The sequence below is a fragment of the Hyperolius riggenbachi genome, chromosome 6 (assembly GCF_040937935.1).
Source record: "Hyperolius riggenbachi isolate aHypRig1 chromosome 6, aHypRig1.pri, whole genome shotgun sequence".
Taxonomy (NCBI): Eukaryota; Metazoa; Chordata; class Amphibia; order Anura; family Hyperoliidae; genus Hyperolius; species Hyperolius riggenbachi.
Genome location: NC_090651.1, coordinates 329,356,907 through 329,379,977, shown reverse-complemented (window position 1 = coordinate 329,379,977; position 23,071 = coordinate 329,356,907).

The following is a 23,071-nucleotide window of genomic DNA, read 5'->3' as shown; positions in this document are numbered from 1 at the left end:
GGCTATCTCGCTTGTTTGAAGTGACACTGTTACTGGCCTGAGGAAGTGGGTGAGACACACAAAACCTGTTGCCTGTGGAAATAAAAATCTTTGTCATTAAATCCTTGTTAGTGTCATTGGAGTGGTAAGCCATCTCCTATTTTCTTATTTTATTGTGCTTTTAATGAATTTTTCTTCATCCTGGGTGCCTCTTCACCCTTGCTGTGCCCAGCATAATAAGGTCACCACTACATGGCAGGCTCTATAATCTTCTCTCTCAGAGTTCTCTTTTAAGAGGACCTGAACTCAGAACTTCCTCTCTGCTCTAAAAGATAAACAACAGCACAAAAATCTTTAAAGAAAAAAAAGACTTTGTTTCAACCGATACAAATCCTGCAATAAATCTACGGTGTGTCTTCTTCCTGCTTTCATGGAAGCAGACTTACGGTTAACAACCTGTGTTTACAAATTAGCTGCTCTGTTGAAGCAGCTGACACAGCTGAGTAATCAAATTACAGTTGTGATTAGACACAGATGAGGGGGAATTAGACTGGCTAAACTCTCTAAATACATACAGGGTGCATTTCTCTCTGTTTTCCTTCCGTCCTGCGCCACAGTGAAGGCCCATTTTAAAGAGAACCCGAGGTGGGTTCTGAGAATCCAATTAGCATACAGAGGCTGGGTCTGCATATAATACCCAGCCTCTGTTGCTATACTGTTTGCCCTAGTCTCCTCCCTACGTTTTGCTGTGCCCCATAAATCAATCGCCTTGCTGGCGACACGCAGCGTGTCACCAGCCGGCTGTTTACATCTGAAGTGTCAGTCTCTGCCACTCCCCCGCCTCCAATATCGCCGCTCCCTACCTGCGTCCCTTCCCTCCAATCAGCGGGGAGGGAAGGGACGCAGGCGGGGAGCGGCGCTATGGAGGAGGCGAGGGAGTGGCAGAGACTGACACTCCAGATGTAAACAGCCGGCTGGTGACACGCTGCATGTCGCCAGCACGGCGATTGATTTATGGGGGCACAGCAGAGCACAGGGGGACTTAGGGGGGATCGGTATAGCAACAGAGGCTGGGCAGTATATGCAGACCCAGCCTCTGTATGCTAATTGGATTCTTAGAACCCACCTCGGGTTCTCTTTAAGTCATATAGATGATCCACTGAGCTGTGAACAAGTGAGTGTGAGGCAGGGGTCACACTTGTCTTTCAGTTTTCTGTGCACATTTTTTTTTCTACATACTATAGGCTTGATTCACTAAGACAAATAGCATGCCTTATCCGAGTTAACACACCTTATCAGAGATAACACGCCTTACCAAAGTTGACACACCTTATCAGAGTAGCATTATGAGCGCTGCAAACCTGAAGAAGCTCAGGGCAGGACGAGTGGAGCTCTCGTCATTGCCAATTAGCAGGCATAAGTTCGTAGTGCTCGCTATGCTACTCTGATAAGGCGTGTTAACTTTGGTAAGGCATGTTATCTCTGATAAGGCATGCTATTTGTTTTAGTGAATCGAGCCCTATGTGTGCTTGCATGCAGAAAAAAGTGTAATTTTTACAGTAGCTAAAGTAATTAACTGAAAAAACTGACAAAATGTACAGTATTGTCCTACAGGATGTCATTTTGTTTCATCACGCAAAATCTGCATTCAAAGGTGACCTAGCACTGAGAGTAAAGACCTGTTTCCACCACAGGCAGTGCGATGCGGCTACATAGATGCATCGCACCGCGGCCGAACTGTAACCAGTGCACAGCAATGGAACAGTTTCCATTGTGTGCTGGCTATGCGGAGCGATCAGAGAATGCAGACTCTCACACAGCCGCATCCGTCCCCCATTCCCTCCTATACACTTCCTTATCGGGAGATGGTGACAGGAACAGAAGTGATGCAATGCAATAGTCGCATTGGATCCCTTCTGCCAGTGAAAAGGGGCCCTTAAAGTGAACCTCTGGACTAAAAATCTACTCAGCAGAACTAAAAAGGCTTGGTGTTTCTTTAAAAGTTTCACAGCATCAGAACTTTGTTTTTCTTACCAAAGCATCATTTTTAGCTGCATTTTTAGCTAAGCTCCACCCATCAAAGAAAAAAAGCCCGGGCTTTTTTCCCTGATGCTGTGCAGAGCATGATGGGATTTCCTATGTTGTTGTTCTCGTTGCCTAGCAACTGGGAGAGGTGCTCAGGACACAGGACAGCTGTGTCTCATGCTCCCTGTCACCTCCTTTCAACCAAAAAGATGGCTGCCATCATGAAATCAAACATTTGCCTGTTCTTTTAAAACAGGGTGGGTAAGAGAGTATATTACCTATCTATTTTAATTAACATAACTAATGTAACTTAATGACAGTATGTTTGTTTAGGCTGAAGTTCCTCTTTAATGAGAATTTGAGCCCTGATCACCCTGGGTGGTGGTGTAAGCCTATCTATGCTTGTTATAATACTCCAATTCATGATCCTCTGTATTATTTATTCTGTATTATTTTTGCTTTCAAATGTAGTCAAAACAAATATGTTTGGCACTTGTGATGATTTTATAATATGTTACTCACCATAGATTGTCAGGGTTACAGAAGCCTGTAGGGCTGTATCTGTCTGCACCTTCACTGAGTAATCTCCCTCATCAGTTCTCTCCAGGCTGGAGATCAGCAGTGATGCATTGGGGAAAGCTGTGATCCTGTTGTTGTACATTGGTCCAGCTTGTGCTGATGTAGCCCGGGAAGGAAAATACCGAAGGATCTGGTTCAAATATGTTCTGTCTGCTCCTTTATACCAGACATAACTCCGAATGATCCCACCAGTAACCCCAGTAATATTGAGAGTGACGGATCCCCGGATCACTGGATGCTGAGGGATCAGCTGAATACTGAGCTTCTGTCCGCTGGCCACACCCATCCACACACTGAGGAGAGCTGCAGGAGGGAGAGGAGATCAGTCACATTGGTGTAATATAAACATTTCAGGGTCATAGCAATAGCCATAGCAGCCAGAGCAGCTGCTATGGGGCCCTGGAGCACAGGGGGCCCAGTGGGTACTTAACCTCCCTGGCATTCAATTTCCCCAGGATTTCTGTGTAAGACGTGGTGGTTCAATTAATTTCAAATAATTTTCAAGCATTTTTTTTTGCAATCATATTTTTTAATGTTGAATTTAATACAAGTTATTGTATTGTATTCAATAAAAAAAAAAGTGATTGCCGCGAGATGTTGATGACGCTGCGTGACCCTGGTGTCATCAACACCGATCACTGGGGAACATGTCATCACCGAGGGAGAAGCAAATCCGCCAAGGGACATGGAAGAAGGCACTGGGGAAGCTATCAGAGAGAGGTACTTGACGAGGGATCTGCATGCCAATGGTCAGTATAAGACCCCACCAAGTCTCCTCCCCTATTAGTGATGCAGGGTGCGCATTGGAAGCTAAGCTTCCAATCAGGGCAGTTTCTAGGCTAAATTGCTCCCAGGGGAGGGTGTAAAATTGCACTCCCCCCCTGCGGGCTCAACACTATTTGCGATGCAGTATTTACTATTTAAATAGTCAGGTTTAGATGCTGCAGCATAGGTGGCCAGGTATCGTAGCCGCAGCATAGGTAGCCAGGTATAGTAGCCGCAGCATAGGTAGCCAGGTATAGTAGCCGCAGCATAGGTAGCCAGGTATAGTAGACGCAGCATAGGTAGCCAGTTATAGTAGCTGCAGCATAGATAGTCAGGTTTAGATGCCAGTATAGGTAGTCAGGTTTAGGTAGCCTGGTATAGTAGCCGCAGCAAAGTTAGCCAGGTATAGTAGCCACAGCATAGGTAGTCAGGTTTAGATGGCAGTATAGGTAGTCAGGTTTAGGTAGCCATGGTGCTTCCCCCTCCCTAGAGAAAAGAATATTTACTCACCCTGGCCTCTGTCCAGTGGTAGCCACACACTCTCCTCCACAGCGTACAGCTCCGTTCTGTGTACAGGACCGGGACACGGCTTGATGACATCATCAAGGCGCGTCCCGGTCCTGTACACAGACTGGTGCGGTCCGTGGTGGAGGAGGGTGTGCGGCTGCCGCAGGACATAGGCCAGGGTGAGTAAATATTCTTTTCTCCAAGCGCCGGAGTCTGGGGACCAGGGGAAGAGGGGGAGATCTGTGATCTGGAGGGAGGGAGGAAGAGATCGGAGGGGTTCTGGAGGGAGGGGATCTGGAAGGAGATATGGCACTCACAATGCTGCAGGGAAGATCCACAACAGCTCTGCCCGGCCGGCTCCACTGGTGGGATTACCTAGGACGGCTGGATGCTTCGTTTGCGCACTGTGGATAGCACAGATCGCTACCCATAGTGTGCTGACAGGCATCCAGCCATCCTAGGGAATTTCACAAGTAAATCCAGCCGGGCAGAGCAACTCTCTGGCGGCACGGACGAGCTTGGCTCGTCCATACCGCTTTCAGATTTTTTTTTGCTGGGCGAGCCAGACTCGTCCATACCGCTAGGTGGGTTAATGTATGCACCATTAACTTTCCTGCGTTTCTCCACCCTCTGCATAGTAATGTAAATTGGCCAATTAACTCTTATCCATAGGGTAGGGGCAGGTAACATTGCATAAGATTGCCTACATCTGAGGGCCCCATGAAAGTTTTGCTATAGGGCCACATGATCTCTAGCAACGCCACTGATACATTTCATGAGAATCATATGTTAAAGGTGCTTCCAAATGATACCTATGTTGAAGAGATGACACACTCAAGTAACAAGATAACTGTGATGTTTTTCCTTTCCCTTTATTCCCCCTCATCTCTTCATTCCTCACCCCTTCTTCCCTCTATTCCTCTCCCCGCCCCCCTTCCTTTTATACGCTCATTTGAATCCCCACTATTTTCAGAAAGTTCTCGGCACCTCTCAGTGTGTAAGGGTTAGAAAAAGTGGGCAGAGCCAACACCAGCCAAATTCACACCCGGGCAATGCCGGGCCATCAGCTAGTATATATATATATATATATATATATATATATATATATATATATATATATATTAAAGGTAATACTTAACCAACACAATGTAACTCCAACAGGGCAGTTTCTAGGCTAAATTGCACCCAGAGCGAGGGTGTAAAAGTTGCGCCCATCCTTCCCCATGGAGCCAGGTATAGGTGCACGCAGTATAAGTTAGCTAGGTCTTGTTGCACCAGTATAGCTAGCCAGCTATAGGTCCCCCCAGTATAGGTAGCCAGGCATAGGTGACCCCAGTATAGGTAGCCAGTATAATTGCCCCCAATATAAGTTAGCCAGGTGGGTTCCTCCAGTATAGGTAGCCATTATAGTTTCCCCAGTATAGGTTAGATAGGCAGGTACTCCCGGTATAGGTTAGCTATGTAGGTGCCTCCAATATAGGTAGCCAGTATAGTTGCCACCAGTATAGGTTAGATAGGTAGGAGCCCCCAAATCGCAATTCAGTAATTTCATGAATAATTGTCTCTCATATTGCAAGGTCCGTTCTCAATCCTCTGGTTCTGAATCTCAAAAAGTGTCCTTTGTTATATCCCTGTTGCAAGGGGATCCACAGTCTTGGGCCTATGGCCTACCTCCTGAGCATGAAGCCTTGACCTCAGTAGAAAACTTGTTTAAAGCCATGGCTGTTTTGTACTCTGATCCTGATGTTACCTCTACTGCAGTACAGAAACTAAGAAATTTGCGACAAGGCCGTCGCACTGTCGAATAGTATGCTACAGAATTCAGGTGATGGGCCGTATTGACTAATTGGAATGATTCCGCTCTCATGGACCAATTTCTGTTTGGACTATCTGATATTGTTAATGATATCCTGGTTACTCATCCAGTGCCTTCCTCTTTTGAAGAAGCTATTACTCTGGCAATCCGGGTCGATAGGCAAGTCAGACAATGTCGAGAAGGACAATCTCACATACCCCTTCCGGCGACCACTTCTTCCAACAATAATAATAACGTTACTACCACCACTGAGCAACCTATGCCATTAGGCGTTTCTAAACTCTCTCTGGCAGAGAAAAAATGGAGAAAAATTGAAAGGTTATGTTTTTATTGTGGAGAACCTGGACATATAGTTCAATCTTGCACAAACAAAAATAAGGAGTCGGAAAACTCCAATGCTTAACTGGGGTGGAGAGAATCCAGTTAAAGTGGACCCAAATTAAAAATACAAGATTTCAGAAATAAAATCTATTTTCTAAATTATAATAATAAATAGCAGCCTTTTTTCAGCTGCATGATGACAAATATAAAATATTTTACATTTATTTGAGGAACCCCTCCCCTTCCTTTCAAATTGCTGGGATTTTTCTGGCAAACTGGTGAAGTAGATGGTGTCCAGCAAAGGAGGAATTGCTAATGGCTGCCCCCAGTATAACCTTAGCTATGAAAAGAGAAGGGTGAAAAGCATGCACTGAAATGCTAACAGGCTTGAAGGAGTGTTTATTTATCTTTGTATGTGTCAGAGTGGTGCAACTAAATATTTTTAATTAAAAAAATGTTTGGTTTGGGTCCGCTTTAAGCAGTCAAAATTTCTCTCCAGAGTATAACCTTATCATGCTACCTGTTGCCAATTATTAAAGATGAAATGGTGTATAATTGCCTGGCCTTAACCGATTGTGGGGCCGCGGGCAATTTCATGGACATTTCCCTAGCGGAAACGTTATACATTTAGACAACTGCAGTATCTGAATCGATACGCATCACTGTGGTTGATATATAATACCGTGTTACAACAAGATCAGAAGTCACTAATAACGAATGAAGTTACCTTGCAGGTAGGGGTTTTGCATTTTGAAGTTATGAAATTCTTTTGTTTGAAATTACCTTCTTATCTAGTCATCCTTGGGTTACCATGATTAAGAAAGCACAACCCAGTGATTGATTGGAAAATTGTTCAGTTGATTAGCTGTTCTATTCAGTGTAATGGTGAATGTTAACAAAAAGTGGTGTTATCTTGTACAAAACTTATTGAACAGAAATTGCCTCAAGTTTATCACAATTTGCTGATGTATTTTCTCCTAAAGCAGCTGATGTGTTACCCCCTCATAGACTTTATGATTGCGCTATTGTACTTCTCTGTGGTAGTATGCCTCCTCGTGGTCGGCTGTACAACCTGACTAGGCCAGAGGAGCAGGCCATGAGGGAGTATATCCAGGAAAACCTTCAGAAGGGGTTCACCAGCTAGTGCAGGATTCTTTTTTGTAGAGAAAAAAAGATGGTGGTTTAAGACCCTGTATTGTATATAGAGGGTTAAATAAGGTTACTGTAAAAACTCATTACCCATTACCCTTAATTGATGATCTGTTCTCTCAGGTGATGGGGCTAAGATATTTTCTAAGTTAGATCTGAGAGGTGCCTATAATTTTATCAGTATCATAGAGAATGATGAGTGGAAAACAGCCTTTAATACTAAAGATGGCCATTATGAATATCTGGTTATGCCTTTTGGGTTATGTAACATTCCTGCACTTTTTCAGCATTTTTGTTAATGATGTATTTCGTGAGTTCCTGGGTAAATTTATGGTGGTATACCTGGATGATATCTTGATCTTTTCTTCTTACTTGTCTGAGCATCGTGATCATGTGAAAAAAGTGTTAACCAAATTGAGCGAAAACCGATTGTATGCTAAGTTGGAGAAATGCACTTTTAAAGTGAGTCAAGTCACATTTTTGGAGTATGTAATCTCTGACACCGGTTAGCTGTATTAGAGTGGCCTCTTAAAGACCTGCAACGCTTCTTGGTGTTTGCCAATTTTTATAAGAAATGTATTAGTAATTTCTCTGGCAAAGTTGCTCCTCTCACAGATCTTACACAAAATGGGGCTGATCCATCAAATTGGAGTCCTAAGGCTGTTGTGGCTTTTGAGGAATTGAAACAGGCCTTCTGTTCAGCTCCTATTTTGGTTCATCCAGACATCAAAAAGTATTTTGTTGTCGAGGTGGATGCATCTGAGGTAGGAGTTGGGGAAGTCTTGTCTCAGCTTTCTGGTAGTCGTGAGCGCCTACATCCATGTGCGTTTTTCTCTCAGAAGTTCTCTGCAGAGAGAAATTATGATATTGGGAACATTGAGTTATTGGCTATTAAACTAGCTCTAGAAGAATAGAGACATTGGTTAGAAGGTGCAGAAAATCCTGTGACAATTTACACCGATCATAAGAATCTCGAGTACATTGAGAATGCTAAGCAATTAAATTCACGACAAGCCCATTGGGAATTTTTTTTCTCTAGGTTTAATTTTCGAATCACTTATAAACCTGGTTCAAAAAACATTAAGGCCGATGCCTTGTCAAGATATTTTCTGAAAGAAAATAATATGGATCCCGGATCCATAATTCCCAAGAAGTGTACTATTTCTGCTTGTAAATTTGTCTCTTGACCTTTCCAACCAGTTGCTCAAAGCTCCAGACCAGGCATCAGAAGATAAATCCCTGGGAAAATGTTTATTCCTGATGACCTGCGAGAGAAGGTTATTAAGCAATTTCCTGCAGATAAGTCCGTAGGTCATCCTGGTGTTAAAAAGACCATTGAACTTCTCAGGAGGGATGTTTGGTGGTCCTCTCTTAGTAAAGATGTTGAAACTTTTGTGAAATCATGTTCTGTTTGTGATCGAAGTAAAGCAGCACGTACTGCACCTCAGGGTACTCTGTTGACTCTGCCTATTCCTGAAAAGCCTTGGTCTCATGTGTCTATGGATTTTGTGGTTGATCTTCCAGTCTCCCAGGGTAAAACTGTGGTGGACAGATTTAGTAAGATGTCACATTTTGTGCCTCTTTCTAAACTGCCTTCAGCTAAGGAATTTGAATTAGCCCAAATTTTCGTTGAAAATATTTTCAAAATCCATGGTGTTCCTGAAAACATTGTTTCAGATAGAGGGGTGACATTTTTTTCTCAGTTTTGGCGTGCTTTTTGTGACAAATTAGAAGTCTCTTTGTCATTTTCTTCTAGGTTTCATCCTGAATCTAATAGACAAACTGAGAGAATGAATCAGTCATTAGAACAATATTTGAGATGTTTTGTTTCAGATTGTCAAGAAGATTGGGTTCCGTTTTTGCCATTTGCTGAATTTGCTATGAACAACCAGGTTAATAGCTCAACCAAGATGTCTCCTTTTCAGATCATTTATGGTCCTAACCCCAAGTTCAATGCACTTTCTGGTATTTCCAATCTTCCTGAGTTAGAGGAATGGTCCTCAAGATGTAATCAAATTTGGAAACAAGTACAGAATAACATTAGGAATGCTGTAAATACCCAGAAATTGTTCTCTGATATGCACAGAACGGTGGAGGATGAATTTGTGCCTGGAGATTTGGTTTGGGTATCTACCCATCACATTTCTCTACGCAAACCTTCTGCAAAGTTGGGACCCATGTTCATTGGTCCATATCCAATAATGGAGAAAATTAACCGAGTTACCTATAAGGTCAAATTGCCCAAATCCATTAGATAAGTCAACTCTTTTAATGTATCACTGTTGAAGTCCGCAGCTAATTACAATATTTCAGACCCCCCTCCACCTGTGGTAGTTGATGGTGAGCAAGAATTTGAGGTGGAAAAAATTCTTGATTTTCGTATGGTAAGAAATTATTTGCAATTCTAAATTCACTGGAAGGGATATGGACCAGAAGAGAGATCTCAGGTTCATGCTGATTTAGCTATAAGGGAATTTTATGAAAAGAATACTGGGAAACCCAGGTTGGAGTGCCCAGAGTCCACTCCTAAGGGAGGGGGTACTGTAAGATCTTCTTGCCGCTCATGACGATGGAACACCGAGACCCATGCTGAGGCGCAAGCCTCTGGGTCTCAGCAGGGCTCTGATGTCAGTGGAGCGCACGGCGCTCAGTTTCCATTGGCTAAGCGACGGACGAATCCTGAGTACGTGCTCCGCTGCTGTAAACAGTGACAGTGTGTGTGCATGGTGTGTCAACTGACTTGCTCACATGCCGCAAGATGATTGGGCACCTTGGATTCCCTTTTTGTTTGATTGGTTAGTCCTTGTATACAAGTAAGGTGAGCGCCCTCTGTCATCGCCCGTGATAGCCTCTGGTGGGCTTGTTGCTGAGACTGCGCTCACAGCTGCTGATCTTGTGCCGACTTTTTAGCTACTGAGAAGTATCTGAAGAGAAGGACCTGTACTTTTTCCTGTACTTACATGCACCTCCCACCCCATTCAGAATTAGCTCTTCCTGGCTTTAAACTGCAAGGAGACACAGGGATAACCGATGAGTTGTTTAAACACTATTTGAAGCTATATTTCTGCTTTTCTATCATCCTGAACACATTTTACTCACAGGAATACAGCCAGTGAAGATTGTTTATGTATGCTGGGTGTGCTGGACACAGTCTTCCATAGTAATGCCCACAGTGAAAACTCTGTGAACACAGTGAACGTTCTGTGAAAGTCATTTTTTCTTCACACAAAAAATGAAAAGATGAAAAAAATGCCTTTGTATTGCTATTTGCTAGTAATTACTGAAAATATATTTGGAATTTAGAATTTTCGTTAACTTTGATAGTTGTCCTTTAACCACTTAAAGACTAGCAGGTGTATTAAAGCGTCCTGCTGGAGCCTCTTAACGGCTCCAGGATGTTTTTATAAGTTAAACAGTGCTGCTGCCACTGTGTGCGTGCTCCCGCGCGTGCACATGTGCGTTTCCACAAGCGCGCACGTGCGTTCTTGCGAGCATGCATGTGAGATCAGTAAAAAAAACACAACAGAAAAAATACACCTTTATTTCCAAAAAATATATTGTCCCCATACTTTGTACTAGGGACATAATTAAATCTAAAAGCCTAATTGGTGGTAAAAAAAAAAACAAGATCTAGATCATTTCATTGTGATTAGTAGTGATTAAGCTATTGGCAAATGAAAGGGATGAGCACTGAAAAGTGAAAACCGCTCGTTCATTAGGGTAAAAACCCCTTTGGGGTGAAGAGGTTAAGTATGCAAGTTTTAAATATCTAGGAATGCAGGTGAACCCACAGTGTCATAAAGGAATTTGACTGCTTGTTTCTAAAGGTCAGCAATGGAAGGACATAGCCAAAGCAAATGTAGGAAGGAGGTATTAGGGACTGAATATTTAGGGCATTGATTGGGGCACTGGGAGCAAATTTAGAGATACAAATAGCAGTAAGGTAGCTAAAATGTTTTTTATATATATATATATATATATATATATATATATATATATATATATATATATATATATATATATATATATATATCTGTTTAAGGCAGTCTTTAATGCAAGGGGAGACCTGACAGACAGCGAGCATACTGTCTTCCCACTCCTCCTCATCCAGTTGAACACCCAGTTGCACCCATTTCTTCCTTGATTGTGTCACCACAGGTTCTGCAAAATGTTCTCTGAGCAAGAGGCCAATATGGTGTGGAATCGGGCCATCTTTAATGGCTTCCATAATAAGTGATGTACCTGTCAGTGGGAAACCATGAGGAAATTGAGCTCACAAGGCATGCTGCAGTTGGAAGTACATAAATTGAAAGGTAGAGGATAAGGAGTATTGGACTTTCAGTTCTTCAAAAGAAAGCAGGCAAGTGTTTCTTAACAATTGCCCAGGATAGGACACACCTTTGCCAGCCCATAGGATCGTGTTTGTAAGTTTAACTAGTTCTGATGGTTTAGGGTTGTGCTATAAGGGGGTGTGGTATTCCCAAAAAGAAGAGGGTATCAGCTTGTTCACCCATCACCAAATCCCAGAGGCCTGTGATAATATGGTGTTATCAGGAGCAGAATGGGAAAGGGTACCTTTTAGAAGTACAATTGGTAGGTTCCTATTTCTGTCAGTGGAGGAGAAACCTAATAGTTCAGGGGCTTGTAATGAATTAGACACAAACCAGTATGATAATTGTTCCAGTTGGGAGGCTTTATAGTAGAGATGAAGTGATGGCAGGGCCACCCCACCAATAGACGTAAAGCAGTGAAGAACTGAGTGTTGCAATTTAGCTCGAGATTTATTTCAAACAATGCATAGCATTAGAGATTTCAGCTTCTTAAAAAGGACATACGGTAAGTAGATAAATCATCAAATGGTTTACTACATACAAAATTTTAGGCGTCAGTACCATTTTCAAGAGATTCATCACATGGCCCATAACAGAAATTGGTAGTTTAGTCCAGGAGGACAACGAGGCTATGTTGTCTTGAAAATAATAAGATGGAGAGGCCCGTACCATCACCTCCAAATACTTGAAAGAAGTTAGGATTTGTATAGGACAGGATAGTGGGGACGAGGAGACTCCCGGATCATCCAAACCTAAGATAGCTGACTTACTCCAGTTGATGGATAGGCCCAAGTATTCTACCATTTCAGTGATCAGGACAAAGACAGTAGACAGTGAGGTGTGCGGGTCTGCTAGGTAAAGGTTGGATCATATCATCAGCGTATTGACTGATTTTCTCTTCAATACCTCCAATTTTAAGGCCTACAACCCTAGTGTCAGTTCTGATTTTGCAGGCAAGGTGCTCAGCAGAGAGGGCGTATAACATAAGTGAAAGGGGGCATCCCTGTCTGGTGCCCCTGCACATCAGAAAGGGATCTGAAATAGTGGAATTAGTGCAAATTTGTGATAGAGGACTATTATATAGTTTCTGAACCCTCCAGATAAAATTATCACTGAACCCAAACCATGATAATGTTGCAATGAGAAAGGGCCACTCAACGGCATCGAAAGCCTTGGCATTGTCCAAAGCTAGATACTGGCAACTGATCCGTTCTAGCTTCAACACTTTCTTGCACGGGTTGTCTGAGGGTTTCTTACAGGCAAACACAGTAACTGACATGCAGGAAGTTCTTGTGAAATGTGAACGTGATTGCAATGACACACTTACTACATGTGAGATTCTGTGTAAGTGAGTGCACTGGTGGATCCAAAATATCCATCTCTATTAGGCATCCCAGATTTGTGGATTGAACATGACAACAAGCGGCAGGTACACAGGCCTGGAGGATAAAATATTGGTATACCCCAGTATTGAGGGGAGCTGAATTAGGAGCAATAAAGAACAATAAGTCCAGACCGCTGCTGAGGTTGCAGAAGGAGAAAAGATGGCACAGAAGACTGAGGAGGCTAGGATGAAGAAGAGCAGTAGCTACTCATGATATTGATCTAGAAGTGAAGAACATCAACAAATACACAGTAATGCACTGGGGTGTGGGAACGGAAGAATAGCCTGTATCTAGACTTCATCTCAGAGTAGTACATACTGTCTGCTATGTAATCTAGCCTGGCCCTATTGGAAGGTTCTCTCACCAGTCACACTCAAAGGACAAGTAGTTCAGTTGCTGTTCTTACCTGTCAAAATAACACAGAGGTTGAACCAGGGTAGCTGGGAGATCATTTTCTTCATAAGCTCAGATACAGCAGACAATAGTTACCCAGCAAAATGTTTCTTCACTTTGTCTGTCCCTTCTCCAGTCCTGGTTGTCCTCTGTGTCTTCTCACAGTTCCTGGACTCCTGAACATGAATCTTAGGATTTACTAATAGATGTTTTGTTATCCTGCTTCTCTCGTCTGTCCCCTTTATGTCTCTACGTGACTTTCTCTACTGTGCAGCTCAGAACTGAGGCAGTGCATTTAGGGAAGTACTGCAATACTTCATGAAGATAGCGTTTACAAAACTAATTTCTATTAAAAGCATTTCCGTGAATAACCTGTAACACCTTTTTTTCTCTGCTGGTTTTTAGTAAAGTGGAATTACAGCCAAAACATTCTGTTTATTTGCAAGGCAGTAAGAAGGAGGACCTGTCAGTTTGGTATCAGTGCTGTTTCTGTTACCATTAGTGAGGTTACGTAGTGGCCGATGTTATTATTTCAGGAAGGGAAGAGACATTTTTCCGATGATGACAGTGTAAAGGTACCCATACATCTGCATTTTGGCAGCCGATTGATCATCTGATTCAATAATTATCGAATCGGATGAAAATCAGTGCTGCCAAATGCATGTCCGATCAATGATGCAACCAATTTTGGGCCGAGAATGTCATTCAGACAGAGTGCAAGATGTTGGGCCGTCATGGTCAATTGGATGCGCGTCAGTAACGGCGAGCTATATCGGGAGGAGCAATGAATGCAATGAAACCCTCAGCACTGTTCCTACAGTGTATAAATGTCCATGTATGCGTGCATTTATACATTACCTGTCCCGTGTCGTGGTGCTCGTCTGTCTTCCGAATCTGCCGATTTTCCATTAACCCTATTTTTTCCCAAGAGGGAAAAAAATATCAAGCATGCCTGACCTCTTGCAAGCTGTGAAGTCCGGTAACAGTAAATTCGGGCGCCTGAGGCTAGTGGACAAATCGGGCGCCGCCATTCACTCCTATAATAAATATCGTTTAATGGGCGCCCGATAGGAAAAAAGGGCGCCGGAGAAAACTAACGTTTTAAAAGCGGCGCCCGGAGACTTAATGTTTTATTACTGTTTCTCATGATTACACATTATTTAATGATTTATACATTTTTAAATATTATTTTTAAACGAAAAACAGTACAATATTTTTTTCAAAACATTATTTTTAAACGAAAAAACCAACAGGGGGGTCTTAGGTTTAGGCACCAACAGGGGGGTCTTAGGTCTAGGCACCAACAGGGGGGTCTTAGGTTTAGGCACCAACAGGGGGTCTTAGGTTTAGGCACCAAAAGGGGGGTCTTAGGTTTAGGCACCAACAGGGGGGTCTTAGGTTTAGGCACCAACAGGGGGTCTTAGGTTTAGGCACCAACAGGGGGGTCTTAGGTTTAGGCACCAACAGGGGGGTCTTAGGTTTAGGCACCAACAGGGGGGTCTTAGGTTTAGGCACTAACAGGGGGGTCTAGGGGTTAGGGGTAGTGTTGGGCGAACATCTAGATGTTCGGGTTCGGGCCGAACAGGCCGAACATGGCCGCGATGTTCGGGTGTTCGACCCGAACTCCGAACATAATGGAAGTCAATGGGGACCCGAACTTTTGTGGTTTGTAAAGCCTCCTTACATGCTACATACCCCAAATTTACAGGGTATGTGCACCTTGGGAGTGGGTACAAGAGGGAAAAAAATTTAGCAAAAAGAGCTTATAGTTTTTGAGAAAATCGATTTTAAAGTTTCAAAGGGAAAACTGTCTTTTAAATGCGGGAAATGTCTGTTTTCTTTGCACAGGTAACATGCTTTTTGTCGGCATGCAGTCATAAATGTAATACATATAAGAGGTTCCAGGAAAAGGGACCGGTAATGCTAACCCAGCAGCAGCACACGTGATGGAACAGGAGGAGGGTGGCGCAGGAGGAGAAGGCCACGCTTTGAGACACAACAACCCAGGCCTTGCATGAGGACAAGAAGCGTGCGGATAGCATGCTTTGTACCACCATGCAGTCATAAATGTAATAAAGATAAGTGGTTCAATAAACAGGGACCACGCGGCAACGCTAACCCAGCAGCAGCACACGTGATGGAACAGGAGGAGGCGCAGGAGGAGAAGGCCACGCTTTGTGAGACACAACAACCCAGGCCTTGCATGAGGACAAAAAGCGTGCGGATAGCATGCTTTGTACCGCCATGTAGTCATAAATGTAATAAAGATAAGAGGTTCAATAAACAGGGACCACGCGGCAACGCTAACCCAGCAGCAGCAGCAGCAGCAGCACACGTGATGGAACAGGAGGAGGCGCAGGAGGAGAAGGCCACGCTTTGTGAGACACAACAACCCAGGCCTTGCATGAGGACAAAAAGCGTGCGGATAGCATGCTTTGTACCGCCATGTAGTCATAAATGTAATAAAGATAAGAGGTTCCATAAACAGGGACCGGCAACGGTAACCCAGCAGCAGCAGCAGCAGCAGCAGCACACGTGATAGAACAGGAGGAGGCGCAGGAGGAGAAGGCCACGCTTTGTGAGACACAACAACCCAGGTCTTGCATGAGGACAAAAAGCGTGCGGATAGCATGCTTTGTACCGCCATGTAGTCATAAATGTAATAAAGATAAGAGGTTCCATAAACAGGGACCGGCAACGGTAACCCAGCAGCAGCAGCAGCAGCACACGTGATGGAACAGGAGGAGGCGCAGGAGGAGAAGGCCACGCTTTGTGAGACACAACAACCCAGGCCTTGCATGAGGACAAAAAGCGTGCGGATATAGCAGCAATGCTTTTTGCCGCCATGCAGTCATAAATGTAATACAGATGAGAGGTTCAATAAACAGGGACCGGAAACGCTAAACCATCCCAGATGTTCATCGGTCATGTTACTTGGTTGGGGTCCGGAAGTGTTGCGTAGTCGTTTCCAATCCAGGATTGATTCATTTTAATTTGAGTCAGACGGTCTGCATTTTCTGTGGAGAGGCGGATACGCCGATCTGTGATGATGCCTCCGGCAGCACTGAAACAGCGTTCCGACATAACGCTGGCTGCCGGGCAAGCCAGCACCTCTATTGCGTACATTGCCAGTTCGTGCCAGGTGTCTAGCTTCATGCCCGGTTTCAGGTCCAGCGGTGCCAGCCACAAATCCGTCTGTTCCTTTATTCCCCTCCAAATTTCCTCCCCTGTGTGCTGCTTATCCCCAAGGCAGATCAGCTTCAGCATTGCTTGCTGACGCATGCCAACAGCTGTGCTGCACTGCTTCCACGATCCTACTGCTGCTGGTGCTGGGTTAGCATTTCCGGATGAGGTACAGCTTTGAGATGCGTTGGAGGAGAAGGAGTCAGAGAGGTAGGTGCTGCTGTTGTTATCCAGCTGTTTGCGGCGTGGGCAACACCCGCGCCGTAGCAGGTGAGGAATCGCTGCCAGGCTCCACAAGGTTCACCTAGTGCGCGGTAAGGGAGATGTATCGACCCTGGCCGAACGCACTCGTCCAGGTGTCAGTGGTGAGGTGAACCTTGCAGGCAACGGCATTCTTCAAGCTTCGGGTTATTTAGCTGACCACGTGCTCATGCAACTCAGGCACTGCAGAGCGCGCAAAGTGGTAGCGGCTGGGAACCACGTAACGTGGGATGGCCACTGACATCATGCCCTTGAAGCTGTTTGTCTCCACCACTCGATATGGCAGCATTTCGCAGGCCAGAAGCTTGGCTATGCTGGCTGGCTGTTACTGCCACGGCCCGGGGGTCATTTGCTGGCAATTTCCTCTTGTGCTCAAACATCTCAGAGACAGACAACTCAACCGTAGCGCTGCACACCGAAGGGCTGTTGGTTGTTGTGTTTGATGAACACTGGGAGACCTCAAGAGCACTAGTCCGGAAAGTGACAGTGTCAGCATCGTCTGATGTTTGTGAATGTTGTGAACCACGCAATGGCTGGGCTACTGCTGCTGCTGAGGCGGGTCTGGTGGTGAGTCTGGTGAACCCAAGGGAGGCAGTGTTGCTGGTGGTACCCTGTCCTGCCGCGTTTGCCCACAGAGTGGGATGTTTGGATAGAATGTGGCGGCTCATGCTGGTGGTGGAGAGGTTGTTAATACTTTTCCCCCTGCTCAGGCGAGTCTTGCACACCTTGCAAATCGCCATGGTAACATCCTCAGTGCAGTCTTCAAAGAAAGCCCAGACTTTAACTGGCTGAGGACTCGGACCTCGTGCGTGATGTGCTGGTGCTGCTTAACCCACTGCTGGACGCTTGAGAGGTCATCCAAGTAATTATCTGGTCCTGTTCTTTTGGATCTGTGAGGGTTGTTGTCCTGGACAACATGGGCAGTATTGAGTGGGTTTTCTTGGGTGCTCCCCTGTGGCCTGTACGTGAACCGTCAGGGGAAACACCTCTTCCCTTGCCCCTCCCTCTTTCACCGGATTTCTTCCTCATTTCACTTATCCTTAAAGTACACGCTGACTGGCAGCAGTACAGTGGCAGTACAGAAATGCTATACAGTGGTGGGTGAGCGGTGTACCACTATTGTCAGCAGTGACACAGAGCACAATGCTATACAGTGGCGGGTGAGCGGTGTACTACTGTTCCCAGCAGACACAGAGTGGAAGTAAACACAATGCTATATAGTGTGGCTGAGCCGTGTACACAGAGTGGCATTAAACACAATGCTATATAGTCTGCTATATAGTCACCCCGAACAGGGTGATGTTCTGCAGAACCCGAACAGTGGCAAACACTGTTCGCCCAACACTACTGGGAGGGAACGCAGATTTTAGTACCTAAACACACGATACAACATGTTTTCCGGGGTCGGACTCTGAGGCACATACAGATGGTCCCGATCATCATCCTCATCATACAACTCTTCTCCTGAGTCTGACCCACCCACCACCTCTGCCACCCCAACATCCCCAGACACAGACCCCTCATCGTCCTCAACATTAACTTGGGATGCTGGCCTGAGCCAGACCTCCTCCTCCACATCAGGCCCCATCATCTCCTCAATGGCAGCCCTCATTAATCGCTCTGGCGACGGACTGATGGACACAACGTTCTCCTCCGGGGAGGGCTGCTGCTGACCACTGGCTGCTGGGGTGGATGTTATAGCTTGCGTGGGGCGTTGGCTGTTGCTGTTGTTGGGAGTGCTGCTCACAGCGGAGGTCTCTGGGGAACTCATGTTGAGCTCATATAGTGGTTGACGGTGAGTGGAGTATTACTGATCCCAGCAATATACACACTGACTGGCAGAGTACGCAATGCTATATAGTGTGGCTGAGCGGTGTACACAGAGTGGCAGTAAACACAATGCTATATAGTCTGGCTGAGCGAGCGGTGTACTACTGTTCCCAGCAGAATCAGAGTGGCAGTAAACAATGGTATATAGTCTGGCTGAGCGGTGTACACAGAGTGTCAGTAAACAATGGTATATAGTCTGGCTGAGCGAGCGGTGTACTACTGTTCCCAGCAGAATCAGAGTGGCAGTAAACAATGGTATATAGTCTGGCTGAGCGGTGTACACAGAGTGTCAGTAAACAATGGTATATAGTCTGGCTGAGCGGTGTACACACAATGCTATATAGTCTGCTATATAGTGTCAGTAAACAATGGTATATAGTCTGGCTGAGCGAGCGGTGTACTACTGTTCCCAGCAGAATCAGAGTGGCAGTAAACAATGGTATATAGTCTGGCTGAGCGGTGTACACAGAGTGTCAGTAAACAATGGTATATAGTCTGGCTGAGCGAGCGGTGTACTACTGTTCCCAGCAGAATCAGAGTGGCAGTAAACAATGGTATATAGTCTGGCTGAGCGGTGTACACAGAGTGTCAGTAAACAATGGTATATAGTCTGGCTGAGCGGTGTACACACAATGCTATATAGTCTGCTATATAGTGTCAGTAAACAATGGTATATAGTCTGGCTGAGCGAGCGGTGTACTACTGTTCCCAGCAGAATCAGAGTGGCAGTAAACAATGGTATATAGTCTGGCTGAGCGGTGTACACAGAGTTTCAGTAAACAATGGTATATAGTCTGGCTGAGCGGTGTACACAGAGTGTCAGTAAACAATGGTATATAGTCTGGCTGAGCGGTGTACACAGAGTGGCAGTAAACACAATGCTATATAGTCTGGCTGAGCGAGCGGTGTACTACTGTTCCCAGCAGAATCAGAGTGGCAGTAAACAATGGTATATAGTCTGGCTGAGCGGTGTACACAGAGTGTCAGTAAACAATGGTATATAGTCTGGCTGAGCGGTGTACACAGAGTGTCAGTAAACAATGGTATATAGTCTGGCTGAGCGGTGTACACAGAGTGGCAGTAAACACAATGCTATATACTCTGGCTGAGCGAGCGGTGTACTACTGTTCCCAGCAGACACAGAACAGTAAACAGAATGCTATATAGTGTGGCTGAGCGAGCGGTGTACCACTATTCCCAGCAGACACAGAACAGTAAACAGAATGCTATATAGTGTGGCTGAGCGAGCGGTGTACCACTATTCCCAGCAGACACAGAACAGTAAACAGAATGCTATATAGTGTGGCTGAGCGAGCGGTGTACCACTATTCCCAGCAGACACAGAACAGTGAACAGAATGCTATATAGTGTGGCTGAGCGAGCGGTGTACCACTATTCCCAGCAGACACAGAACAGTGAACAGAATGCTATATAGTGTGGCTGAGCGAGCGGTGTACCACTATTCCCAGCAGACACAGAACAGTGAACAGAATGCTATATAGTGTGGATGAGCGAGCGGTGTACCACTATTCCCAGCAGACACAGAACAGTAAACAGAATGCTATATAGTGTGGCTGAGCGAGCGGTGTACCACTATTCCCAGCAGACACAGAACAGTGAACAGAATGCTATATAGTGTGGCTGAGCGAGCGGTGTACCACTATTCCCAGCAGACACAGAACAGTGAACAGAATGCTATATAGTGTGGCTGAGCGAGCGGTGTACCACTATTCCCAGCAGACACAGAACAGTAAACAGAATGCTATATAGTGTGGCTGAGCGAGCGGTGTACCACTATTCCCAGCAGACACAGAACAGTAAACAGAATGCTATATAGTGTGGCTGAGCGAGCGGTGTACCACTATTCCAAGCAGACACAGAACAGTGAACAGAATGCTATATAGTGTGGCTGAGCGAGCGGTGTACCACTATTCCCAGCAGACACAGAGTGGCAGTAAACAGAATGCTATATAGTGTGGCTGAGCGAGGTACACAGAGTGGCAGTAAACAGAATGCTATATAGTGTGGCTGAGCAAGCGGTGTACTACTATTCCCAGCAGACACAGAGTGGCAGTAAACAGAATGCTATATAGTGTGGCTGAGCGAGGTACACAGAGTGGCAGTAAACAGAATGCTATATAGTGTGGCTGAGCAAGCGGTGTACTACTGTTCCCAGCAGTGACACAATGACAGGGGGGACCCTGGCTAGCGTGGCTGGAGCGCGAACTACCCTGCCTGCCTACCCAAAGCTAAACCCACAGACAAATGGCGGAGATATGACGTGGTTCGGGTATTTATTTACCCGAACCACGTGACCGTTCGGCCAATCAGAGCGCGTTCGGGTCCGAACCACGTGACCCGTTCGGCCAATCACAGCGCTAGCCGAACGTTCGGGGAACGTTCGGCCATGCGCTCTTAGTTCGGCCATATGGCCGAACGGTTTGGCCGAGCACCGTCAGGTGTTCGGCCGAACTCGAACATCACCCGAACAGGGTGATGTTCTGCAGAACCCGAACAGTGGCGAACACTGTTCGCCCAACACTAGTTAGGGGTAGGTACAGGGAGGGTTACTTAGGCACCAACAGGGGGGATCTTAGGTTTAGGCATCAACAGGGGGGTCTAGGGGTTAGGGGTAGGCGCAGGGAGGGTTACTTAGTAATTTTTTTTTTAAACGTTATTATACGTTTCACTATTTAAACGAAAGATTAACGTTTTACAATTGCCGATTTAATGCACATTATTTAATGATTTATAACTTTAAAAAACATTAATTTTAAACGAAATACAGTACAATACATTTTTAAACGTTATCCATGCTTATCGTTAAAAACCCGGCGCCCTTTTTTCCCAGCGCCCCTTTTTAACGTACGCCTACCTCAGCTTCCTTGTGCTACAGTTTATCCTGGAGCCAGCTTCCATTCCCCCTCACCACCACCAGCCCCATGTCTACCACCATTGCCCCCTTCTTTAGGTCCTCCTAATTGCATGTTTTTATGTAGACTGTGTAAAAAAACATATGTGTCCATATGCAATTCATGTTTTCTCCCCAGTTTTCTCCAAGGTGATATTTCCACACTGTATCAATAAAATGCCTTTTAAATCATCAGCAAGCAAAAAAAAAAAAAAAAACTCAATAATTTTGATAGTCCTCTTTCACCTACTTATCAACTTAGGCGAAAAAGTTAATTGCATAAGGGCCATAATCTTTAATTTTTTTTGTTTTTTTTGTTTAATACAATGTTTTCATTCTTTTATAGTTTATTTTAATATTTTAATGTTTTGTTTGAAGAGGTAAAATAGTAAAAAATGAGTGAAATAAGTCCTGGGAGGAAGTCTTTAAACAAGTCGGTACCATTTATTAACTAAACTTACAAAATTCAAAGAGTAAACTTTTATCATTTTTTATGTTTCCATCTTGTTTACTTAACATAAGTCAGGATGCACAGCTTATACACATTTGGACATGGGAGAGAGATGCATAGATTTATTTATTTGCTGGTATAAATCAGTTTCTTTAAGATGTGTTAAATAAAACTGAACATCAAAAAGGTGCATGGAACATGTCTGTTAGGCTGGTTTCACACCAGGACGTTGCGTTTTAGGGGGCGTTAAGGTCGCATAACGTACCCCTAACGCAACGCCTGGTGCTCTCTGGTGTGGACGTCGGAGTGAGCCGCGTTGTGCAGCTCACTCTGGCGTCTGTGATGCCATGATGCGTACTCTTGGACGCATGCGGCATCAAGTGGTCCCGCCCGACCAATCGCCGCACACAGCTGCCGCTCCAGGAAGTAAACACTGCACGTCACTGAGTGCAGTGAATATTAATTAGCCATGTGCCCGGCCGCTCTCCGCTCCTCCCCAACTTCACTGAGCATGTGCAAGCAGTGTAACGCGGCTGTGCCGCGTGTAAAGTACTGCATGCAGTACGTTGTCTTATGGCGCAGCGTTACAATGTAACGCAACGTGGGCACTGTGAACAGCACATTGATTTTTCATTGCTGTGCGGTGGGGTGCGTTACAGGCTGCTGTAACGTGCGCCTGTAACGTCCCACTGTGAAACCAGCCTTAATCACTAAAATGCAGTTATTTAGGACTTCTTGGGCCACATGCAATTCACTTTTTCACCTTAGTTTTCTCCTAGGAGATAATTTTTCATCTTCAATTTAAAATAGCACTTCCAGCACTTTGCAATGTAAAAAGTATCAAAAAGTAGGTAAAAAGTACTATCAAAGTTATTTTGAGTATAAGGTTACTTACTGGTGGTTTATAGTGCATTTTATTGTCAACTTTAAAAATATCACCTAGGAGAAAACACAGGTGAAAAGGTGAATTGCATATGGCCCATTGATTAGTCCTTCTTTGAATTCTTCTTATACCTGGGAAAGCCTGATCAGGCCTGAAAACCTTGTAAAAGCAAGATTCACACATGTACAATATGGTTTTAGGGAGAGATATGTGTTGATTAAATGCAGTCAAAATCATGATACAAGCACAACAATTCATTAGTTCCCTAGCGAGATAGATTCTGTAAACAGATCTACATGTTT